We start from the raw sequence: 24,752 nt of genomic DNA on the forward strand, positions 1-24,752 counted from the left end.
TCTCTCGTCATAGCCAATATAATAAAAAGAAATGACAACATTTGCAATTTAAACATATTGGACACCCTTGTTATTATAATGCCTAGGCTACTCACAGTGCTCTTTAAGAAGCAGATTGAGTGTATTGACAACTAAAAACGGCTTCTACAGATTTTAATCCAAAACACATAAGACACGGTTTTGCAAAGTTATTTCAAGATAACATCCTTTTTATCAATTAACTGATCCCTTCTGTGGCAGGACAATTTGCTTGTGCAATATGTATCATTGCAAGTCCATTGAAATGCTCCCGTCCCATTAATGACTGAAAGTACAATTTACTTTACCCAATTGTGAAAGTCCGTGCTGCCTTTGTGCCACATCCATGCCAGAATCAGGGGAGAGGTCCTTGTTGGCGGGTACAGGCAGCGGACACCAGTTGGGGGCACTCTTGACGAGGGGTAGGAACCTCCCACAGTCCTATCCCCATTTGATTCGACTGATGGCCAGACTGTGGGAAGGAGGGTCCCAGACCATTATGCCCCTGAATTGACTATTTGGATTCTATGCCCCTTTGCTCAAATTGTGCAGTCGATGTCTGTGGAACGATGGTGGGAGGGTGGCTGTATAATGGTGTCTGACCTTTACCCAGAGGGTAGATTTATAACGTTACAGAATACAATAGAGACGCTCGCTGTGGGCTCTGGACAGTTCCCACAATACAGAAAGATTGCAGCCATGGCACGAAAGCTGTGGACAACATTTCTGGAGACCTCTGACGCCATTCCCGTGCTTTCCATGCCACTGGAGTCAAGCTATCCTGGCTGATGAGGAGTGAAACACCGAAACTGGTCCTAGGATGCTTGGTTCCAGTCCAGGGAGGACCTGGCTTGGCAGTTCAGGCTGGACTGTTCCCATGAGGTACAGGGTCAAGACTGATTTGCATATGGCTGGGTTCAAACTGGAATGGCATGGTGAGCAAAAAAACGATGGATTTAGGCCTTGATCTCTGTACTGGGGTGAATGTATAACATTGTTCTGCATTCTGTCCATCAACTGTTCTTTTTGCATTTGTCACCCTGAGTGGGACGGATATGCCCAGATGTGGGTCCCGTGCTCTCCATGCCACTAGAGTCAAGCTATCCTGGCTGATGAGGGGTGAAGCCCCGAAACCAGTCCTAGGATGCTTGGTTCCAGTCTAGGGAGGACTCGGCTTGGCAGTTCAGGCTGGATGGTTCCCATGAGGCACAGGGTCAAGACTGATTTGCATATGGCTGGGTTCAAATTGGAATGGCATGGATATCTGTACTGGGGTGAATGTATGACATTTTTCTGCATTCTGTCCATCAACTGTTCTGTTTGCATTTGCTACTCACATGCTCTCCAGTATGAGTCGAGAAAGCCTGGAGAAGGGAGCCAACACCGGACAACATGACCACCCTCAAGCTTGCCACCCGGAAGCACCACCAGCTGATCCGCGACACCAAGAAAACTGCATTCAAGGACCAACTGGACAACAACGCACACAACTGCAAGGAACTCTTCAACATCGTGAAAGAGCTCTCCAACCCCAACGCCGGAAACAACGACATCACCCCATCGCAAGAACTCTGCAACTCCCTCGCCTCCTACTTCCACAACAAGATCGCGGACATACACAACAGCTTCAACACCCAACCGACGAACGCCACGTCCGACTCAACCGAACCACCGCCCCCCACCACCACCCTCCGCGCCTGGACTACTATCAGCACCGAAGACACCGTCCGCACGATGAACTCCATCCACTCCGGATCTCCGACCGACCCTTGCCCTCACCACGTCTTCAACAAGGCCGACGCTGTCATCGCACCCCACCTGCGGGACATCATCAACACCTCATTCGACACGCCACCTTCCCTGAGAGCTGGAAGCACGCCAAACTCAGCGCTCTACTCAAGAAACCAACAGCGGACCCCACCGAACTGAAGAATTACCGCCCCATCTCGCTCCTCCCGTTTCCAGCCAAAGTCATCGAGAAGACCGTCAACAAGCAACTGGCCGCCTTCCTCGAGACGAACGGATCCCTCGACCCCTCACAGTCTGGCTTCCGAGCCAACCACAGCACCGAGACCGCCCTCATCGCGGCCACCGATGACATCCGAACCCTGATGGATAACGGAGAAACAGCGGCCCTCATCTGCCACCGCACCCTAGTGCAGCGCCTCTACAACGTCGGAATCCAGGAGAAGGCACTGGAATGGATCATCTCCTTCCTCGACGGAAGAACCCAGAGAGTCCGCCTACCTCCGTACAAATCAAAGGCCACCGAAGTCATCTGCGGCGTACCCCAAGGATCCTCGCTGAGCCCAACCCTCTTCAACGTCTACATGAGCCCCCTCGCGGCCTTAGCACGCCAACACAACCTGAACATCATCTCCTACGCCGACGATACCCAGCTGATCCTCTCCCTTACCAACGACCCCGCCGCCGCCAGAGCCAACCTTCACGAAGGAATGAAAGAAGTAGCCGAGTGGATGTCGACCAGCCGCCTGAAGCTGAACTCGGACAAGACGGAAGTCCTCATCCTGGGATCCTCGCCCTCCGCCTGGGACGACTCCTGGTGGCCCCCCGCCCTGGGAACTGCACCCAAACCGACAGACCACGCACGCAACCTGGGCTTCATCCTGGACTCCTCCCTCTCCATGACCAAGCAAGTCAACGCAGTCTCCTCGTCGTGCTTCAACATCCTGCGCATGCTACGGAAAATCTTCCGGTGGATCCCCACCGAGACCAGGAAGACTGTCACCCAGGCCCTCGTCACCAGCCGACTGGACTACGGCAACGCCCTCTACGCCGGAACCACCGCCAAGCTCCAGAAGAGACTCCAACGGATCCAGAACGCCTCGGCCAGACTCATCCTCGACATCCCACGACACAGCCACATCTCCGGACACCTAAGAGACCTGCACTGGCTCCCGGTCAACAAGAGAATCACCTTCCGTCTCCTCACCCACGCACACAAAGCCCTACACGATCAAGGCCCGAGCTACCTCAACAACCGCATCAACTTCTACGCTCCCAAACGACACCTCCGATCAGCCAGTCACGCCCTCGCCGCCGTCCCCCGCATCCGAAGAACGACAACAGGAGGAAGGTCCTTCTCCTACCTGGCTGCCAAGACCTGGAACTCCCTCCCGACCGACCTGCGCCTGACCCAAGACCACCTCGCCTTCAGGAAGAAGCTCAAGACCTGGCTGTTCGGGCAGTAGCAGCACCCCCCCGCCCTAGCGTCTTGAGACCCTCCGGGTAAGTAGAGCGCTCTATAAATGTCTATGATTGATTGATGGTAAGTGGATGTAAATTTGTAACTCATCTGTATCGGGCTCTGCGTGCGGACAGACAGGTCAAGCCACTGACAGTAAAAGAGAGATAGCAGACCATATGCGGTGTGCCCTTTTCTCTAGAGATTGGTCCCATATTCATGCAGAGGTCCAGAAAGTTGCAGTTTGTGCAAGGTTCAAGCAGATCCAATACAACATTGTACACATTACATATTTGTCCCCTGGGCGCCTACATGCAATTCATCCAACATGCGACTCTCGATGTCCCAAGTGTGCAGCCCCTGAGGCTGACTTTTTGCATATTGTTTGGCACTGCCCGCTAGCGACATATTGGGAAGAGGTTGTAGAGCAGCTTAAACGTGTTTCTGGATGGGATATCCCGCTAACAATTAGAAGATGTCTGTTGGTAATATTGCCCAGAGACCTGGAATTAAAGCTCAGCAGTCAATTTACCGTGCCGGGATTAACAGTAGCAAAAAGATGCATAGCGATTCACTGGATGAACACAAAAGCTCCCACTAGGGTGAAGTGGGAGGTAAATTTGAGGGAAAGGGCAACTGCAGAGGGAAAAGATATGAGAAGAACAAGGGAAGATGATAAATTACCAGAAGTGCCTATTGCCTGGGGAGTAAGGATGCAGAATTTGTTGAACCTGAGGTTGAGCTCAGGACTCGAGTCGGGAAGACGGGCAGAACGGTGAACCAGAGATTGACCAGTTGGAATGGTTCAACTCAGTGGTTTCCCTATCTGATGTTAATGGGATGTTCTAAATACTGGCCTTCTTGATACACTATGTACTGCAATAGAGCTGTGTGTCATGTATTCTCATAGATAACTGGAAGCTGTTTGGGGTGGGTGAGAAGGGCCATTGACTGTTATATTATTGTTATCATGGTTTGAAAAATGGATATCTGAGATTACTGATACAGTAATATCTAAACTACTGAATTGGAAGTATCCTAAATGTGAATTCTTTTGTTGAACAAAAATGTAATAATGCTATATCCATACCAGAATCAGTTTTGGTAATCTTAAATAAGGTTATGTTCTTCTATGAATGTAGCTATTTGTTTTGACACGGATCCTTCTATTTATTTATCTAAAATAGTTGGTTATTGTCCAGAAGTTAGAAAGATCCCCTATTTGAAGCCCTCTTTGTTTTAGGAAGTTCTTTTGAAGAGACACCTTTACCCAAAGAGTTGTTGATACCTCTGGCTGGATCAGATGCAGCCGTATTAATGAGGATATTCATGCATATATGAGCAGGACATGGGTCTGCCAGTGATCATGCTGGCCTGCAAGCTTTAGCAGCTTCGATGAAGTCCTGCATGTTCACAGGCTAAAATTAAGTAACTGTGGTTGTTCTCATTTTTTTTAAAACAAATTTTTATTAATTTTCTTCAGTCATCTTACCAACAATCATACAGTTCAATCAGGGCCATCGTTCCGATGGTCTTATCCTCAGAATGCAAATCAACAGTACCCAACACCCAATATCTCTTGCTTAGCTCCCCCACCCACCTCCCCCTCTACCCCCACCCCCCACGTCAGTGTGCCCTCCTCCACCCCCCAATGAAATGGCATAAACCCCTCGTACTCAGGCACCGAACTCCCTTCTAAAGTTGTGTGCAGCCACGTCCGAGTGGGCTAACGGTGGTTCCCGCTAAATGATCAGGTGTGCTCTGTGCCCCTGCGGTGGGTCTGCGTCTCTTCTCAGCTTAATGCGCGGTGACCGTCGCATGTCTGCATGGATCTAGGTGGCCCCACCCCCAGTGTCCCCCCCGGCGTTCCCTGCTCCAGTACCGAGTTCCTGACTCGCTGGCACATCCTCCCCATCCTCTTCATCTGCCTCTGCTGTAGACTGGAGCTCTACTACCAGCGCGCCCCAAGCCCTTGCTGCTTCTAGCGCCTTGTCATTAGAGGTGCACCTGGCTAATTGTAGTCTGAGCGTCCCCTCGTTATTCGCCCATTGCTGGAAACTCCCTCGCCATCTCTGAAAGCTGGGTTCCGCTCTCGACTTCCAATGCATAGTGAGCTCCCTCTTTGCCATGAGCTGTGGTTGTTCTCATGATGCGTTTTCTAGTAAACTGCACAGCACTGCTGGCATTGTGATTCAATAGAGAGGGAAGCAGGGGGCCTGAAATCATTTGGAGGGTTAGAAGTACTGCAGGTGTGCCAGGCAGACAGCAAGGGCCTTTTGAGGCATTTGACTGTGCTGTCAAGGCATCAAGATGTCCTAAGGTACTGCCACTTCAGGTGCTATGGTTATAGGACTCTTTTTAATGTGAACTCATCTAGCCAGTCTGTTCTTGCGCTCTTGCAGCCCATCGTCCGCTCTCCCTGTTTAGATCTACTGTCTCATGTTCAGGTGTCTTGAGAAAGGTCTGCTCTTCTGCTGTAGGTCATCACTCCAGGACAAAGAGCTGGGTCCTCCGAGGTAAGGCAGGCATTGGGTATCCTGGCTCCAGCCAGATTTCCCTGCTACCTCCTCCTGTGGTGTTCTTCAGAAGAATAGAAAATGATACATCTCTGCTGCTCACTACATATAGGTTGAGCAATGGCCATTCCTGGAGGTGTGCCCTGTATAGACATTGACAATTATTGGAAATATTATAATGGAGTTTAATGATTATACATTAATGATTAAATTGAAACACAATTAAACATCAGTTTAGTATTCATGAAATGACACATTTAACAGACTCCACTGAATGTGTGTGGAATGAACAAACCATAAGAAGGTACATATTAATTTAGGAAGAAGTTAATGTTGCATGAATACACTCTTTACTGGAAAGGATACATATTCCACTAGGACAACTGTGCACTACCTAGCTCCATGTAGTCACTGCCATTCACTTACTAAGATTTTAATGGCAGTCAAAGGCACAACAGGTGAAATAGGAACTGTGAAAGATTATTGACATAAATGCATGAAAGCTAAGAAATTAAAACAATATGATTGTGAATAAAACGGAGAGTGTTTTGTAACCACTGCACTGCTTCTGGATAATGAGTAATTTCTTGGCAACCCATAACGGTAATCCATGAGGTAGTCTGAAAAATGTAAGATACTTGTATAGCATTGTGATGCACTTTATTTAAAGGATCATTGTTAATGGATGTGCTTCAGAATTTATCAGATTTGGAGATTTACTTTGTGGGTCTGGTTTCACATTGCAACAGTCACCTGACCTTATGTGAGCAAACGTAAAAGAGCTTTCAGAACAACACCTGAGAGAAGGGCTTTACTGTGTGGGTCTGGCTTCACATTGCAACAGTCACCTGACCTTATGTGAGCAAACGTAAAAGAGCTTTCAGAAGCACACCTGAGAGAAGGGCTTTGTCTTCGCCCAAATATTGGTTCCCTTGAGTACAGCATTTGACTATGCAGATGATGCGTGCTGCCATGGAGAAACAGCGGTTGTGGTACTCTTGAAGTGAGATTGGTCACCTAAAAAACATAACCATGTGGCGGGTGACAGTAAGAAGACTCATCTACCACGCTTTGGTATTAGCTAATAATATTGCTAAAATGTCATGACATACTCACTGTGCGCATTTACTACAACATGGACCATGTTTATTTTGATAGGTTAATCCAATTGCAAATAAATATTCTTAATAAGGATGTTCCCTCTCTCAAAATGGGTGTGGCAACCACTGTAGTGCTGCAAAACCAACGGTGCATGTTTTTTTCACATTTACGTTTGTGCCATGCAGAATAAGCAGTTTCTTCTGCCCTCCCATCCCAGCACGCCGACAGGCACGCCAGTTGCGGCAGCCTCAACAGTCTCATATCGAGTCGACCCTTCCTCTGCACCAACACTCTGTCTCAGTTTGCGCTCCCCAACTTCAGCAGCCTGCACATGGCCAGCTCCCTCAGCTATGAGAGCCAGATTCACTGAGTTCTTGGAATAGCCCGGACCACATGGCCCAATTTTGACTGTAAATCGAGAAGAAATACAGGTAGGGGAAGAGAGTGACAAGCTCAGCCTCTTTTGAGATGTAAGCAAATATATACATTTTACGATTAGACAATGCTGTAATTTCCTTGCCATGTCTCTGCTGCTGTCCTTTCAGCAGACATAGTGCACACTCTGCTCCTCAACTGCCCCCCTGCTCCCTGCCAATTTAGCTCACTAGTGATGGCTAAAGATCTTTGTAAGTGGTAGGTGGTGTTATTTCCCATTATTTCCAGCAAGCAAAACGAGTAGAGAGATTTCTTGTAGGTGGTTTCGGGGGTAGTGGGCTTCTCCCAAGAGATGAAAAAGAATTGGGGTCAAATTTGCTAAAACACCGTAGACCCTGAAAAGGCATTCATGACATTTTCCAGTACTTTAATGTGGGTGAGAGAAGCCGGGCCTTTCCTAGCAGTAGATCCCATTTCTTAAAATGTCATAAGTCATAAATTGGTGGAAACGATCCACCTTAAACGTCTCTAAGGAATACGTTTCTGGGTGCGTGGCCTCCTGGTTTCTAAGAAGGAAAGTCCAACCAGACAAATCTAATTTCCTCTGGAGAATGATGAGTATGTGACGGGAGCTTGCGGGAGGCGGGTCCAAGATGGCGGAGTGAGGACGCCGCCGAGTGGTAGCGAACCTGGATGCTCCCTACCTCTCTGACGAGATCTAATGAATTGTACTGAATCACGGACGCCTAGGTGCCTTTTGATGTACTTTTTATGTTCGGAGAATCTACATGCAGGAAAACTTCGGAAAAGGAGCCAGTAAAGAGATAATTGGAAATAAGGAAACTTACTGGGAGCGGTGATAAATCTCCTCTTCGCCCGATGCTTTGGTTGCTCCTGGGCCACTCACGGATCACCTGGCAGACGATCCGCGGATTGCTCGCTGGCTCGGGGTTTGGCTCGTCCTGTCTGCAGCCGGTAGTCCGTGCTTTGGGAGGCAGTAAAATGACACCGAAAAACCCTCCAAGATCCACCCGCAATAATAAAAATGCCTCAGGGGCTGCTCCGCTCCCCCCGCAATTGCAGTAGTAACGGTAGTGGCAGCTGTGGCTTCGGAGACCGTGGCGGCTTCTTCTGCGGCTTCCTCGGGGGCGGAGACAGGAATGAGCAACGCGGCAGTAGAGACAGCAGAGACCTCCACGGTAACCAAGGGGCCTGATCGGGTGCCGGCGGGTAAGCTATTGCTTCGTCCACCTACGCTGACAGCTACGGGGAGCTCCTCTGGGAAAAATGCTGCCAAGCATGCCGCTAAGCTGGGGGCTTCTGTACTTGTGAAAGGGGGTGCAGGGGGCTGCTCAACTACCCCGTTAGAATTGGCGGCTTCGGATACAACACCTATGGCTACAATAGTAACAGTTATCACAGAAGCTACAGAAGTTACGGAAAAATCCCAGATTAGCAACAGTGTTTCAGGTCCGATTTTGCTGCTGACAAACACATCCTCTAAGAGTGTGTCCATTACAGAATCTATGGATGCACTGGTTATGGTTGGAAATGATATCGAGGGTAACATAAACATAAAAACAAATATAAATGATGTGGCATCTGATGCTGAGACGTTGGGTGATTTGGACTTGGGCTCTTTGGAATTGCCACCTGCTACTGGTTCGGGACTGCTCACTGTTCTTCCGGTAGACGAAACCGGACCACTTACCCTAGAGGTATGTGATTGGTCTGCTTTATGCCACACTATAGTAGAGGGTGAAGAGGAGAGCGCTGAATTGGGCTCCTTTGAAGACTACGAAGCGGAGGTGGAGGAAGAGACGGTTGATCCCTCTGATAAGACAGCAAAACTTGTGGCGGACAGGAGGCGCAAGGCTAAAAACAAGCCTAAAGTTAAAAAAGGGGGGAAAGTAGGTATTGCTCCCAACCGGCTGATTACAAGCAACACCTCGACCTCCAGGGAATTTTTTTATACACAAAAGCCCTCTCAGGAAATGGATTGAGGCAAAGGGACCTGTGAAAAGTATGACCTTAAAGCTGTCAGGTACTAGCCCCATGGATGTCGATCCCACTGTAGGTTGCTCTGCTCTCTCGGAGATTTCTTTTGATATCTCCAAGGCTGACAATGGTACACTAATTGCTCCACCCGACCAAGAGGCTGAGTTTGCACTTGAGCCCTCTACTTTAAATGCTTCTATCGCCCCAACTCCAATAACATCTGTGACCTCTGTGACCTCTGTTAAAGCAACAATTATGACTCAGGAACATGAACACGAACATGAACAGGAGACAAACATCTCTCCCCTGGATATCATACAGCAAACTTTAACCAGCCAACTTCTAGAGGCACAAGAACACTATCTTCAACTTTGGGAAGATAACAATAAACTGCAGACTTCCTTACATGAACTGACCTCTAAACTTGGAGGGGTCTCGCAGGATATTGAAGACTTACAACAGCGGGTGGTGAGTGTAGAGGAGGTAGCAACCCGTATCAAAACTGTAGTGAGTCAACATGACACTCAGATGACATCTCTGCAACTAAAAATTGAGGATTTGGAAAATCGACAGAGAAGATCGAACTTGAGACTTTTTGGAATACCGGAGGGGTCCGAAGGGTCCGACCCGAGGGCTTTTCTTGTTATTTTACTATAAAAAGCCTTCCCAGAGTTAGCAGACTGGGACGGGGACTCCCAAATTCAGCGGGCACACGTCTATCTTTAGTCCAAAGGAACAAAGAGAGCAGATTTCCTCATCCTTTCCTTATCTGTTTTGGTAACTTTTTATTAAGACAAGCTATCTGGCAAAAAGCATGTCATAATTCCCCTGTAGCTATAGAGAACTTCTCTCTTTTTGTTCGCTCGGATCTTAGTAAAGCCACCATGGATAGACGGTGGCAACTGCGCAAATTGATTGACCCATTTAAATCCATTGGGGGGGCAGGTATTTCTTCAGGAACCCGCCCGCCTTAAGGTTATCAAAGGTGGTCACACCTATTTTTTTACTGATATAAAAGAAGCCGAGCTGATGTTATCTAATTTAGTTTGAGTTTGGCGTCAGCCATATCAATTGAGGGGGTAGAATTACCAGGCTGATATAGCAGATAGGGAGATCAAGACTTAATTCTTGGGGGGGGTCAGGATTCTTTTTTTACTTTTTTCCTTTTTTTTCTCTCTTTTTTCAAATATTAGTCTTTACCTGCGTCCAGAATATTCCATCAGAGGGGGGGGGTAGGGCTCGCACCAGGCGCACCACTTCAGGCGCTGCCTCTACAGCGGCAGCTGAGGCGGAAGGGTGGTCTCTCCCCTTGGCGGGTGGGAGATAGGGGGGTGGAGGGAGGGGGTTCTCAGTTCTCCGCAGGGTGGTGGGGTTTGGGGGATAAAAATATAAAAAAATGTATTTTCAATCTGATGGGGAGACACGCGATAAAGGGGATTAAAAGTATGAGAATACACTTATTTTTTTGTTGCTTAGGAACAGAAGTATTCCACTTGGTTAACCATGTCTTTTTTGTTTCTTTTCTTGAATGCATAAATTAAGATGATTAGCTTGGAATGTTGCGGGGTAAATAGTAAGAGTAAGAGACGCTTGGTGTCGGAAGAGTTGAGATTGCATAACCCGCATTTTGTTTTATTGTCTGAAACGCATATTGCTCATAAGGACAAAAAACTGCTATGTCAAATTGGATATGATACTATAATTTGCTCTGCTTTTGGGGCTTCTATTAGAGGGGGTGCCATCCTTAAGGACAAACGACTTAGGGCAGAAACTCTGAAAACTGCTTATGATAAGGATGGCAGATGGGCTATTGCTAAGTTAAGTATTGAAAATCATAAATATGTTTTATGTATGGTTTATGGTTCAAATAGGGACGAACCTAGGGTTTTGACCACTTGAACGTAGAACTTCTGAATTGGGAGGGTGAGCTCATTATAATGGGTGATTTCAACTGCATTATGGATTATCAACAAGATACCACTAGACCCGGAAGCTTTCAGCGCATGCGTAAAACCAGGGTTTCTATTCTGGATATCTGCCGTATTCATAATATCAAGGATGCTTGGCGCTACATACATCCAAACACTCCTGGGTACACATAATACTCTGCGCCTCACAAATTATGTTCCCGTTTGGATATGGCTCTAGTTAACGATAATTTATTGAATACCAGCTCTATGGAGGTGTGTCCTCGAATCTCTTAGGACCATAACCCTATAATGCTGATATTTTCCACTCCATATACTCGTCCTTGTCCCAGACCATTTTCTTTCCCTAGATATTTAGTATCAGACTCTGTTTTTATAGCTCAGCTTAAAATACATCTTACTAATTTTATTGAATTCAATCAGAATTCTACTACATGTACCATGGTCTGGGACGCCTGTAAAGCAAGTATTCGGGCCTTACGCAGGGATACGTGCACAAAACTTGGAGTGCCGTAAATTGAATGAATCTCTAACCTCTAGTATTACCGCACAAGAAATACTGCTCGCTGCAGCACTACGGCTAAATCTACCTGCAGTAGCTGAAATAAATCTGAAATTAGGTCAATTAATATGAGGGAGGGGACAAAATCGGCAAAATACTGGCCTACAAGGTTGCGGAGGACAGAGCTAGCACTCTGATTGCTAATATCCGAGGATCTGATAATATGCTACATGATCAGCCAAATGACATATTAGAACAATTTGTGGACTTTTATAGCTCTTTGTATACTCCGGAGTCTTCTCCATGTGTAGTCTCAATACGGGACTATCTGGATGAGAATACAATAAACATCTGTAATATCTCAGAAATGGATCAACTTTCGGAAGATATTACTGGGCTAGAGCTTAGCCAGGCTATTGCTTCTTTACCTACCGGGAAAGCCGCAGGGGAAGATACCATCCTTGAGGAGATTTATAAAATCTGCCTAGAGGAACTGTCACCTCTGCTGCTACAAGTTATACAGTCCATTGGGGTAACTGGAAAAGCTCCCAACTCGTGGAATAGGGCCAAAATAATTTTTTTTCTTAAAGAGGGCAAACCAAAGGAGGACCGGGGATCATATAGACCCATCTCTCTTATCAATAATGATGCAAAAATATTTGCGAAAATTTTAGCAACTAGGTTGGCTCCTCTTATGCCTAAAATAGTCAACCCGCAACAACATGGGTTTGTGATTGGGAGGGACACCACCACTCACGTTAATAGGGCCATTACGGCGTTCGATGTGGCTGAGACGGAATCCACCCCACTCGGTATGATCTTGCTGGATGCCGAGAAGGCTTTTGACCGAGTGGGGTGGGACTATCTCTGGCATGTTATGACAAAGATGGGGTTTAGGGGACAATTTGTAAAGGGGATACGGGCGCTGTATAATAACCCTACAGCTTGTATCAGCTATGGTGGGTTGACCTCCTCAGATTTTTCCATCTCACGGGGTACCCGTCAAGGCTGCCCCCTATCACCTCTACTATTTGCCCTTTCTCTGGAGCCATTTCTACATGCTCTTTGGGCACAACCGCGAATTGCACCTTTTAGGTCCAGCTCACAGGTATTGAAAATGACGGCATACGCCGATGATATCGCTATTTATTCTCCCGATGTTATAGAGGCACTGCAAGGGATTACCACAGAGGCTTGTAAGTTTGGAAAAGTTTCCGGCAATAAGCTTAATATAAATAAAACACAAATTATAGCTAATTATGTACCAGTGGCAGTGGTTCCAGAGATTTGTAAAGTTGCCACTTATCTAGGCGTTAAAATCACTTTGGAAATACGAGAATTCAACCATATTAACTATAATGAGCTAATTAAATCTACTACCTTGCTACTAAAAAAATGGCACAGACTCCCCTTGAACCTAACTGGCAGAATCAACCTAATAAAATGAAGGTTTTACCTAAATTTCTTTATCTTTTTCGTTCAATCCCATTAGCACTGAATAATTCTTTTTTTAAGCAATTAGATGGCGTCTTCAGCAGCTTTATTTGGGGATTCAGAAAAGCTCGAAGATCGTTGGCACTTTTAAAAAACAGTCTGGATAAGGGTGGCCTCAACTTTCCCGACGTCAAGTTATATTTCTGGGCCTCGTTTGTTAGGCGTCTTCGGTCTTTACTTAACAGTGAAGACCCATTCTTTTTTCATTTATTCATGCTAAAATCTGATTCAAATATGTTTTTGCTCCGAGTTAATGACCCCAACTATTTCAAGAGGGTGAAATTTAAGACTGCCAGGGATGTAATCAGGATTTGGTCTAATATATTAGCATTCTGTAGGACTACTTTTTATCACCCGAAACTACAGCTATGGGGTAACCCGGGTCTTTCTGGGATTTTCAATGACGGTATGGCCTTTAGATGTATGCTCAGGGTATCAATGTCTTGGGGGACTTATACGGCGCACTAGGGTTCTTAGATTTTCATACACTGAAAACATTGTACGACTTGCCGGAAACAATGAGATTTAAATATTTACAGCCACAAGATTTTTTGATACGGAAAAACAAAATCTATGAAATCTTAGATTGTGATATTTGGAATTGTCTATATGCATCCAAAAATAAGTCGACTATAAGTGAAGCTTACAAGTGTCTTAGTGCTTTTAAAACTGATGACTGTTTAAAACTAGCGGAGAAATGGAGTAGTAAAATGGGATTAAATATAACATCTAAGCAGATAACTAGTTCTTTCTCCAACATTAATAATTCCGTGCGATCATCAAGTTTAAGGCTGCAACAGTTTAGAACTACCTGTATGTTGCATTGTACACCGGAAAGGATTTCTAAGTGGTCCCTTAACAATACTTATAGTGACCGTACTAAAAGTCCTAAATGTCAAGCTGTTGCAGTAGATTTGGAACACATTTTGTTTTCTTGCCCAGCCTTAAGGGAATTCTGGGCGGAACTACATAAAGTTTTGGAAATTAAGGAGATTCATCTACCTTCTATCACTGCTTTAACAGTACTATTTGATATACATCCTGTTTCTCTATCCCGGCCTACACTGGTTACGATCCTTTTTTCCTGTGCAAAATTAATATTAGCTAGAGCCTGGATTTCTCCCAAACCCCCTAACATTTTGGACTGGTGGTCTTTAGTAAATGACATTCACTCTATGCAGCTAGCCTTGGCAAAACTCAGAGGTGTCCGGTCACTAAGAAAATGTGGAAATATTTGGGGTAACTTTATCTAAAAACCTAAACCGGAAATCAACAACATTATTAGTAAGCCTTGTCTATGTAGTGGGCCATTAGTCGGCCGCAGCATTCCTGCTGTTCCGTTTCTAGTATGAATAATATGAACTATGTTTATTTATTTATTTTTAATTATGTGTACCAAGTGGAATTTGAAATATGTTTTGGGAACCATTTATATTCATTTTATAAATTGTGGCTTTCTTTATTGTATATGTACTGGCATGTTTTCCTCATCAGTTTGTTAATAAAAAAATATTTTAAAAAAACAAAAAGGAGATGAGATAAAGAGAGCAATGCATGGGAGCCTGATGGCTGTGTTCTGCTTAGATTTCAAAAACATCTCTAATACTGTTCTTAGTCCTTGGTCTTGTGCTCTCTTTAATGCTCTGTTAAGTGGCGTGGCAGAGCACCTGGAAGTTAAGGTATGTCTAGCTGCAGATACACAATGATCATCTAAGAGAAAAGACCTTATTAGGAAAAAAAAGAAGTAATTGTGCGACAGAACTGGCAGAGTATTCTAAGAGGGGACGGCTAAAATGCAGTGTTTTAAAAAAACATCCATGCACGTAGTCTGCATGAATATTTGACAATATTGCACCGTGGAAGGTGAGGTATCAAAGGCAACTCATTAAACTATTGTGTCTCTCTGCTCAGGGTGTTAACAATGATTAATACTTTCTGGCATTAATCACCGGAAATCATTCTTCCCCCAATTATGGGTCTGAGCTAATGGTGACAGGACATAATGAGGGGAAAGAGAATTGACAGGTAACACTTGCCTAAAGCATGTGAGCAAGAAGACATTGAGCATCTAGCCCTTATTTTGCCCAGAACAGGCAAATAACCCATCCATTGTCTACATCTGCTCTGTGCCCCCGCCACTGAACCCAGAATCCAGGCAAAGAAAAGTAGTCATCACCAGCATTTGAACCAGTTTCAACAATCCTATTTGGATATAATTGGAAAGAATTAGTGGGGCCATCATATTTATTATTTTAAATTGGCTAAACAATGTGACAATTCAATTACGAAAGCACATGTAATATAGTAGAGCTTAACAAGAGGTACAACCATGACAAAGGAAGGAGCTGTTTTTCAGCTGTTACTGTCAGTGACTTGCCTTTACATAGAGTTTTGATTTACATTCTGAAGGCCTCACATGGAGCATTATATATGGATACTCGTCTTTAAATTGTATATTAAAATTGTATCGCAAGTCACTGGGGAGTTCTGTCGCTATATAAAAGCACAAGGCCACTCTTTATGAGGCCACGGGACTCTGACGTGACTGGTAATGTCCTATTTAGGTCACGTCCTACGCAACGCACATGCGTTGCATAGAAGGGGCCCTAATGCTACCGGCAGCAAAGAAGTGCACGCTTTGCATTGCTTGCAATGCAACGCGTGCACATCTTGGCGATTACCTTTCGGGAGCGCACGGCGCCATATGGTGGCACCATATGGTGGCACGCTCCTGAAAGGAAATCGCCCATGCCCCCTCCCACTGCTGCCGCGCGAGGTGTGTGCTTTTTTTTTAATGCAAATGATGGCTTTCACGGCCGCACGGCTTTACTGCCGCGCGGCCAATGCTTGTTGAAGTGTATGTGGAGTACAATATTCCATATAGTTAGGGGGTCTTTCTATTGCCGGGTGCCTAAGAGAGTGAGCTTGCTCTAGGTAAGATTTGTGATTCTACTGCTTGGACTTGACTTTTTTTGTTTAAAAATAAGACAGTAATTCCTAAATGCAAAGGAAAAAGTAGGTCTGTATATAGGCCAACTAGCTAAGTGTGTTCTCAATATTTTAATAATTTCATGTTAAAGACACCTGTGGCCTTGTGTTATGCAGCACAATTGTTGTAGGCTGTCTGAGGGCCTGAGCATGCACTGTACAAATAATTACCATTTCCCACAAATCTACACACATTGTCTCATAAGTACAGTGAGAGAGGTAGGTATGGGTGGGTGGCCAACATGGCGTCTTGGCCCATGTTGGAGTGCGGCTTGAAATTCAGCAAGACTCCTGTCACAGCCACCATGTCTAACAATTCATCACCGACATGTCCACCTATGTATGGGATACTACTTGCAGGTCCTGCACCTCTTTACCTAATGGTCATTGTCAAAGCGTCAGATTCAAGGGTAGGGTGCCCACCAGCCATGAAGGCAAATTGAGGACAGTGTCAGTAAAAATTCAGGGCAAATGTTCAAAATTCATGACAGAATTTAAGGACAAAGTTCAGTTTTACAGATACAACTGGGTAGTTAAAAATGTAATAGAAAAATAAGTAAATCGAAATCCAACACAAATACTAGTCACAGTAGTTTTATGTTCTTTTGTTTGTAAAATACAAATGAGTACAACCATCCATGTTAATGCACTTGTTTAAAGCTTACAAAACGAGCAAACATATATACATTAAGGGGACATAAGGAACAGTTGTCACACAATTGTATACCTTTCCCATGAATGGTAGAACCAGAAGAAGTGCTCTTTTGATGAACCTGGACTTCCTGCTCATCAGCAAAATGTAGGGGGGGCATGATAAATGTGTGTGTGTCTGTGTGTTTCTGTTCTGTATGGTAAACCACCATGAACTGCTGCCACAGATTGACCCACCTGCATGTGAAATCCTGCAAACATGCAAATCTAGCAAGTTAGCTGTAGCATAATCATGCCCATAGAAATGCCATGGTTCCTAAACTGCTCTGTGATCTAGAAAAGTCACCAAGGGCCATAGTATGGATGCAGGACATTTTCTAAGGCCATTGTCAACTGCACCTAGTCTTGGAACCCAGGATACAGGATGCAGGCATTGGATGATTAGGACAAGAAAATACCAACTTTCTAAAAGTGACATTTTCAGAATTGTGAATTAAAATCCAACTCTACCATCAAATAGGGCTTTAAATGACAATTCATTTGAGTGCAAACATTGCATTTCTACCAGTTCCCCACCAAAAGTTATCACATAATAAATATAATAAGGTAACCCAGTGTTATCCAGAGGAGAGGTATGCTTTGCAGTAGTGAAAAAAGAATGTAAGTGTTTTTCACCACCAGGGGATCTAAAACTTAAACGTGCACCGCTAACTTTCTAAATGCTCTTCACCCTGCCCTAAATGCTGTTAAGGGCTTACACTAGGGGTGACCGATATGTATTAAAAATGAAGATTTAGGTCTGGCAAAACGTTTATTTTGCAATGTCAATATGGCATTTTAAAACTGCACCATGGTTGTTATTGGGTGTCCCAATAAGTGCTGCAGGCCAACTAGTAGTGTTTACTTTACAGCCCTGGATACATGTAGTACCACTTTACTAGGGATTTATAAATAGATTGTGGCAATTGGTTGTAAGCCAATTTTGACACGTTTATAGGAGAGAGCACTAGCACCTTAGTACTGGTTAACACTGGAAAAAGTGCACAGACCCTTATAGCCAACAAAAATAAATGTCAGCAAAACAGGAGTGGAGAAGGCAAAAACTTTGGAAGAAGACCAACCTAAGACTGTCAAGTCTCACATGTGTCTTCCTCCAGCTGAAAGTGGGGGGACTTGCCACCCTCACGGGAGTTCCTATCACTAGGACAAAAGAATTTGCATTTGAGTGGTCTGAACCAGGGCAGTGTTCCAGCGTGTAGCCCATTCCCTGTAGGGAGATGGACCACCTCAGCACTTTGAGATCACCCCTCATTTACATGAGTCCTTTAAGGAGCTTGTGGTCAATTTGAAGCCAGATGTGAGTCCCAAACAGGTATGGGCTCAGCTTATTCAGTGCCTAGACCACAGCAAAGGCTTCTCTTTCAGTACCACTCCACCTCCGTTCCAGGGAGTGTAACCTCCCACTTATGAAGGCTGCAGGTTGGTCCAGGCCCTCCTCATTTAACTGTGATAGTACAGTCCCTATACCATGCTCTGAAGCATTAGACTGCACTATGAATACCTGAGAGAAGACAGGGACCTTAAGCACAGGTGCCATGCACATGGCGTCCTTGAGGTTGTCAAATGCTCTGTCCAGATCACTTTCTTGGGCTACTTCTTCTCTGTTAGCTCAGTTCAGGGTGCAACAATGGTGCTATGCCTTAAACAAATCTTCTATAGTAACCAGTGAGGCCCAGAAAGCACCTCGCTTTAATCTGAATTTTATGGAGTTCCCAGGCCAGGATAGTATCGAATTCTGGATTGGAGAGGCTGTACCCTGCCCCCAACCACCAGGTGTCTCAGATACACCACAGATCCCTGACCTAGCTGGCACTTGCTGGCCTTGATAATCAGGCCTGTCTGTTGCAGAGCCTGAAGCACCTCCTGGAGGTGAAACAGGTTATCCTCTGAGCTGGAACCGAAGACAGGTATGTCATCCAGGTGGGCCGCTCTGAAAACCTCCATCCCAGTCATGGTTGTGTTTAGCAACCTCTGTAAGGTGGGAGGGCCATTATGCAATGCGAAGAGCATACCCATAATCGGAGGTGGCCCTCTGGGGTGAGGAATGCAGACCTTTCTTTAGACCTGTCCATCAGGGTAATCTGCCTGTACAAGTATGAGAGATCAAAGGTACTCAGGAACTAGGCAGCTCCCAGCCTGTCAATGAGCACATCAGCTCGGGGGGGGGGGGGGGTTTGCAACAGTTTTGGTAACTGAGTTGAGCCCCTTGACATCTACCCTGAACCTGACTTCTGGGGTGGCCCCTGGAGGGGTGGCTTACAATACCAGCACCACTGGGCTGGACGATGGACTGCTGCAATGCTCAATCATCCCTAATTAAAATAGGTGTTAAAATGCGTATTAAAATTATCCGCCTAGCTCCAGAGAAACTTCACAAGGAGTATGGCAAATGTTAAACAGCAATCAGATATCATTATACGAAGTGCTGCTGCGTGAGTACGTTGGCAAAGGCGTCTGCATATTAGAGCTAGCAAAAACTTGGTGGGCAAACATACGCTTGACAAACAAAGAAGACATGTGGTATACTCTCTACCTGAGACACACAGACTGGACAAGTATCAATAGCCCCAGCATTCCAGCTCTTATTGAAAACTCTCTGTGGGAGAGTTCCCGCTCTAAATTGGAAGTACAGCTTTCTATCGCTAGGAAAAGACACTAGGTCCCAGTAGAGCTCGCAGGTGATCCGGTGCTTGAAGATGAGACATTCTTGTGCCTGATTAGAAAGATCAGCTCTTGTTGCAACTTTTGCCTCTATCGAAGACCAGTAGAGCTTTTTCAAAGCATTTTGTGATGGAAAAGATATAGTGGCTGCGTAGCTCTAAAGTAGAGGAGCCCCAATAAGATGAAGTATTTCTTTGAGGTACATGAGACAGGGAATTTTTACTAATTGGCCTGGTAGCATGACGTCTTGAAGGGCTAAGGTATAATGCTCAAGTTCAGGGGTGGACCATAGCCACCTCCAATAAAGCAAGGGACAAAGTCTAAGTTTGTCCTGGAGGACCCTTACACCCATATACATAAAAGATGGTACACATGGCATGCTGGGAGGAGGAGAAACCCATTTATAAAGGAAACTGTTTTTGGTAAATGTCAATGCATCAATATTTGTGTGACCCTATATTTCAGCAGCCCTTTATAGAGCTGATCCTAGTGCCCTGACTTCATATAGATGGAGGACAGGCTGCATGGGTTTGGTGTAAGAGGCTATATACTCCTTATGAATTGCTCCAGTTAATTGCTTATGTTTTAGAGTTGATTTTGCCAGATGGGGCTTCCAGGACATATTACCATTGAAAGTAATACCCAAATAAGTGAAACTAGAAACAGTTTCAAGAGGTTTCCCTCCAAGTGAGAGACCCTTTTTAAAGGATTTATGGGGATTAAACATCATTAACTTTGTTTGATCCGGGTTGATCTCCAAGCCCCTTGCTGCGCAAAACTCTTGAAAATGAGCAAGAAGCTTCTGGAGGCTGCTAGGGGTCGTGGAAACCAGCAGGGTGTCATCTGTGAATAAAAGTATTGGTGTTTTGACGTGCGCCAAAGAGGGCGCATCTGCATTAATTTGAGTTATCAATAAAAAAGCTTTATTCGGTTACTATGAAAAAGTTAACCATAAAAGCACAGTTCATAGGTCACACAAAAAATTCCACAATCATGATAAAAGCTATACACAAAAGGTAAAAACATTTAAAAGTCATATCACAATTGATGTACGAGATTTCATTTAAAAAAAAGGCAATAACAGAGGCAATAGTGAATACATTATCCAGAAATTGTAACGGCAAGAATGCAGGGCGACATCGTCTCAGTCCCAATCTTTTTAGCACAAGGATAATCCATCTTTTTCTAGGTATAGAGTAGAATGTGCAGAAAAGCAATATATGTATAGACGACTGAGCGGACACATCATCACATTGGCAGTTACAAAGTGTTTTCGACCAATCGTTTACTTCAGGGAAAGTTAGGGATCTGTGTAATATGTTCAGTCTGAAACGTGTTAGCAGAAATATGTCACAGTCTCTAATAATTAACAAAATATATGGTTGTGTAGTTACAGAAGTCAGAGTAAGATGGTGTGCTATGACCGTAGTTTTGCCCATTTCAGTCATAGATCTGGTTTCACTCAGGAATACCATACAGCTATCTTTAAGATCCTTCCTGGGCACATTACACATAGTGTAGGGGTCATTATAGTATTCAGGGTGGCATATTTGGAGTAGAAATGTTTTAACATATTCTAGCCATCTTATGTGTTTGACCCCATCAGTTCTCAGTGAGTCCCTTATAATGTGGCGGTTAAAAGAGGACACCTCAGTAGTCCATACCCTGTGCCACAGGAGGACAGGCTGTGTCTTGATCACGTCCTCTAAGTATGACATGCCCAGTTCAGTGTGACAGATGAATGTTGACGTACTGTCCAGTACTGTCAGAAGAAACTGGAAAAAAATGTTTTCTGCTATCTGGAGTGAATTCACATTAGCATGTCCCCAGATACCCGCTCCATAAGTGGCAATCGCAACACATTTTGCCCTGTAGATGCGTAGCAACTCCCCAGGAGAGCGTCTGCCTAATTTTCTGCTAAAATTGTTAATACCATCAATGATTTGGTAAACAACAGCCTTCTGGCTTTAATTGCCCAACTCCAAGAACCTGATTGTTCCAATAAAATCCCTAGATAAGGAAAAGTATTAGTGTTCTCAAATGCCTTAGTATTAATAAAAATGGTATTTTACTTTTTATTGGACCCGGTCCCGCAGTTCATTGAGAACGTTTTTGAGCAATTATTATTATTATTTTTTTTTTAACTTATTGTAGTTTTGTATAGCGCTAGCTGGACCCGAGGGTATCAGAGCACTTCACAGCATGTACAGTTATGAACAAGAACATTTTGGGCGGCAAACAAGAACATGAGAACAATAAGAGAAATAATAGACTACAGATCATCAACTTAAGAACAACGAGGAACAGAGTTCAAAAGCTCCTCTTCCGGCTGTGGGTTTTCGAGAGGGGGGGATAGCTGTCCTACCCTCAGTCAAAAGCGGGGTTGTTGTTACGGACGGGAGTGTTCTAGGAAGAGGGCTTTGAGTAATGTCTTGAATTTCAGGAAGGAGGTGGTCATTCTGATATTGGGGGGATGGAGTTCCAGATCTTGGGAGCATTTCCCGCAAAGGATTTATTTGAGGTTTTGTGCTTCCGTGATTTGAGTGGGATGAGAAGAAGCATGTTGGAGCTTCTGAGGTTCCTGGACTGACCAGCCCTTTTGAGTTTGGAGGCCAGGTATTCTGGTATGCCAGTGTGCAAGGCTTTGTGCGTGAGGCAAGCTGTACAGAAGCTGGCTCATTGGTCAATAGGGAGCCATTTCAATTCCTTGAGTGCCGGCAAGATGTGCTCGTATTTCTTCGTTCCTGTGACCATTCATGCTGCAGCGTTGAGGGTAGTGGAGAGAAGACCTAGATGAGATTTTGCTGACCCGGTCAGGGCTGCGATGCCATAGTCAATTCTGGAGAGCACCAATGCCTGAGTGACCTTGTGAAGGAAGTTACTACCCTTTGGAGCCCGAGGGGCCTACGGGCCATCAGGACCGCATCATCTGCATAAAGGAGTGCATGGATAGGACGAGTTGCTACTAATGGTAAGTCCTTGCACTCCTTGACCAAGACGGATTCTAAATCATTTGTATATAGTGTGAAAAGGAATGGGGCAAGGACACAGCCTTGCCTCACTCCTTTCGATACTCTGAAATTCTTGGTGCAATCTCCGCCCTGTCCAAAATGGACCCTCGCCCTTGGCCTTGAGTAAAGCAGCCTTAGGAAGGAATTTGTAGAATTGTCTACCCCGCCAGCCCCTCTAAAATTACCCACAGCTTTTCGTGAACCACACAGTTAAATGCTGACGTTAAGTCAACAAAGGTTAAAAACAGCATTTCCCTTTTCGCTTTAGAGTATTTATCTAATGAAATATGTAATTGGGGCCTCGGTCAATTGTGCCCAGGCCCTTGGAAAAGCCGTATTGAAGGTCACTTAAAATTGAATTTTCCCCCACCCATGTCTGTAATCTATCTAAAATGTAAATGTGTTGTATTTGTAAAGCGCGCGGCTGCCCATGCGACGGGGCTTCCCGGCACTGCACTCATACCGCTGTGGAACCCTTCCCGGCTTTTCCATGTGAAATGTCCACTCCTGGGCACCCCCAAGGTGAAGCCAGGCATCCAAGCGCTGCTGGGGCCGTTGTGGAGATTAAGCAAGCTATTGCCCATAGTGGGACCCAGATTAGACTAGGCACCGAGGCGAGAATTATCAGGTCCGGGGAGATTGTGTCCAAGAGATGCAGAGGCGGGAATTGAACCCTGGTCCCGGGCCAGACCTCTGCATCAGGGTCTGCCGCTCTAAGCATTGAGCCACGCTTCTCCACTCGCCCTATGATCTTAACTGTGGAATCCAGTAATGAAATTGGGCAATAGCATCCTGGGTTCGCCCTGTCACCTTATTTAAAAATGGGGACAATTGTAGATTCATGCCAAGTCGATAAAAACCCCCTAGAACAGCAAGCATTGAAGAGTTGCGTTAAAAGCGGTCCCCAAAGTGCCATATTCGTTTTTAATAGGTCTACCGGGATGCCATCAGGCCCCGGGGCCGTACCACCCAAACTAGCCGTTATGGCCACATTAACCTCACTCAGAGTAATGTCCAGTGTACATTTTTGGAAGGTGGGATAGGACTCCAAGTTGACCTCAGTCCCTGAGGTTCCCTGATTAACTAACAGTTGATTAGTGTAAAGCTTTGATACCCACTCTGATTTTGAAATGGCGATCTCTATAGTAGCTTTGTCTTTCTCAGCCAAGTTAAGAAGGATACAATGTCATTTATAGATAGCGAGAATACGCTAGTGGCCAGCACACATCCTCCGTTGACTGAGATCTTTTCCATAAGCTCATCCTCTCTCTCCCATCATATTTGAGCAAAGTTTTCTTCATGTAGTAGGGCTACTAAAGACAATAGATGGGAAGGCATTTTCAAATCAGCAAGTGTTTGCCGAAGTCTAGAGCTTGGCCCTAAGTTGAACGCAGAGCGGAAGTCGACAAAGGTGACATATAAGTTGCCCTTGCTTATGAGGACTGTACACCAGTAAATCACCAGGAACCAGAAGACTTGATCTTTTGTGAATACTTTAGATCGAAATCCCTAAGTATGGACTTATCTGACATCCATCTTGGATCTTAGCATGAACGCATCGGGAAAAAAAATTCTGTATACACTCAACAAGATAAACCGGTCTATAGTTGCTTGGGGCAGACCTATCCCCTTTCTTGTGGACAGGAACCACAGTATCACCCCTCCAAGCTTCAGGGATAGGACCCCCACACCAATGGCATTAGCGATAGACTGGACGTATCTTGCCCAAGCATCCCTGTCCAATAAAAAGACATTCACCTGGACTCTGTCCGGGCCAGCAGCTCTTCAACTGACACTGGCCTTTAGAGATTGTAGAACATCAGCAAGGTCAAACAAAGCTTGCAGGGGGGAATTGGCAGAGCGGAGGAGAGTTGATTTGGGAGTGTGTACTTAATAAAATGTTTGAACATGAGGCAGTGTATAGATTCCCAAAATGCTCGGCCCACGTTGAAGATGCTGCTTTGTTTGTTGGGCCAGATGCTACTAGTGAACCCCTACGAGCAACAAGCTCCCAAAATAAATTGAGGTCGCTGTAAGTGCAAGCGTCATTCTGATCATCAGAGCTCCTTTTGGCATGCAAAACTGCCAATTTATAGGCTTTCCCAGCGAGGTGTATGCTAAGAAAATCTCTATTCTTGATGGCCCAAACTAGAAAGTTGGAGCACTTTTGACATTCAGCACTGAACCAAGGATTTGACTTAGACCTGATTTGTTTAGAACTTCTCAAACTGTTAAATGACCCAA

The sequence above is a fragment of the Lissotriton helveticus genome, chromosome 6 (assembly GCF_964261635.1).
Source record: "Lissotriton helveticus chromosome 6, aLisHel1.1, whole genome shotgun sequence".
Classification (NCBI taxonomy): domain Eukaryota; kingdom Metazoa; phylum Chordata; class Amphibia; order Caudata; family Salamandridae; genus Lissotriton; species Lissotriton helveticus.